We start from the raw sequence: 1,559 nt of genomic DNA on the forward strand, positions 1-1,559 counted from the left end.
AGGTAACTTTTAGAAAAGGTTCACGCCAATCTACTTCGAAGTCCCATTGACTCTATCTTTATAACACATCTGGAATCTGACCACTTCTCACCACCTTCACTGCTACCACCTTGGTCTGAGCCACCAGCATCTGATACCCACAATGCTGCAGTGGCCTCACTATTTTTATGCTTGCCTTGCCCTGTACTCCCTGACCCCAGACAATTCTCAATACACCTGCCACTAAAATCCTTGTAAAATACAATTCAGGTAATGGCACTCCTCTTTCAAAATCCTGTAAAACCTCTTGTGAGGACCAGTGCAAAAACTAGAGTCTTTTTAAAAATCTATCAGCTCCCATGGAATCTGATTCTCCCCACTCCCCAATTAATCTCTTATTCCTCTTGCCCCCTTGTGTACTCTACTCAATGTCTCGTAAAGCCACAAACATATCAAGGAGGCTCCTGCCTCAGGGTCTTCACCCTGACTGTTACCTCTGTCTGGCTGTTTCCCTAATTTCCCAAATGGGAAACTCCTTCACATGCTCAAACATCCCTCCTTGATGAGGCCTCCTTAAAAATGCATCCCAATAACCTGCACTTCTCTACCCAGTACTCACAATCCCCTTATTCTGCTCCTTTTCCCTTTTTCCACCTTCTAACATATTATATAATTGATAAATTTACACATGGTTATCTCTTAGTTTATCTTTGCATAAATTCCTTAAAAGCTTCAAGCTTCATAAGGGTAAAGATCTTCGTTTTTTCATCAACATATCTCAAGCATTTAGAACAATGCCTGAAGCATTCTAAACATTATCTCATGTTCTAACATATACAACTGTATTCCCACAAAATTCATAGTTTGAAACCTCACCCCCAAGTCTTGGGATGGCATTAGGAGGTGGGGCCTTTTGGGAGGTGATTAGGTCATGAGGGTGAAGCCCTCTTGAATCGGATTAGCCCTCTTGATTGCCCCCTTTAATGGGACACTGAATTCCCCAGCTCCTTGATCTTGAACTTCCCGGCCTTCAAAATTGTGAGAAACTTTTATTGTTTATAAGCTACCTAGTTTATGGTATTAAGGTGTTTTGTTATAGCAGAAACTCTCTAGAGTTCACTGTCTAAATGTAATATAGCCAAAAAAAATTTTCCCTGAGTACCCTAAATCAACATAACCAAATTTATAATGTTTTTACTTCAAGCTTATTTACATGTGATCCAAATATTTCTAGTCATCTCATTTCTATTATAATTTAGACGGTGAACTTCCAGGTACATGAGAGATTTTTCACTTCTGGACAAGATGGAGAAAAAAATAAAGACAAAATATAGAAAGTAGCAGTTTTCAGACATTGAGACATTAGGCAACACAGGACAGTGATCCTTGAGAGAAAGGAAACAAGGTAAACCTTGTGATTGTCTTACTGCAATCACAGGGTTCACCTTCATTATTGCCTAGAGTTTCTAAACCACAGCACAGGAGCTCCAGCAGTATCTCTGAGTTGAAGTGACATAGTTGGGCATCCAGAGAGGCCACGTAGCCACAGTTCATAAGACCGAGTACCAGCGAGGAGAGAA

At 40.4% G+C, this 1,559-nt stretch overlaps 1 protein-coding gene across 1 annotated transcript in view; it reads right to left on the minus strand.

The window, feature by feature from the left end:
* Window positions 1-1,559, minus strand: part of LOC105516618 (threonine aspartase 1-like) — a 256,675-nt gene that overhangs the window by 194,898 nt on the left and 60,218 nt on the right. The gene's annotated exons all lie outside the window — the stretch shown is intronic.

This window comes from Colobus angolensis, unplaced genomic scaffold (genome assembly GCF_000951035.1).
Source record: "Colobus angolensis palliatus isolate OR3802 unplaced genomic scaffold, Cang.pa_1.0 Scaffold285, whole genome shotgun sequence".
Taxonomy (NCBI): domain Eukaryota; kingdom Metazoa; phylum Chordata; class Mammalia; order Primates; family Cercopithecidae; genus Colobus; species Colobus angolensis.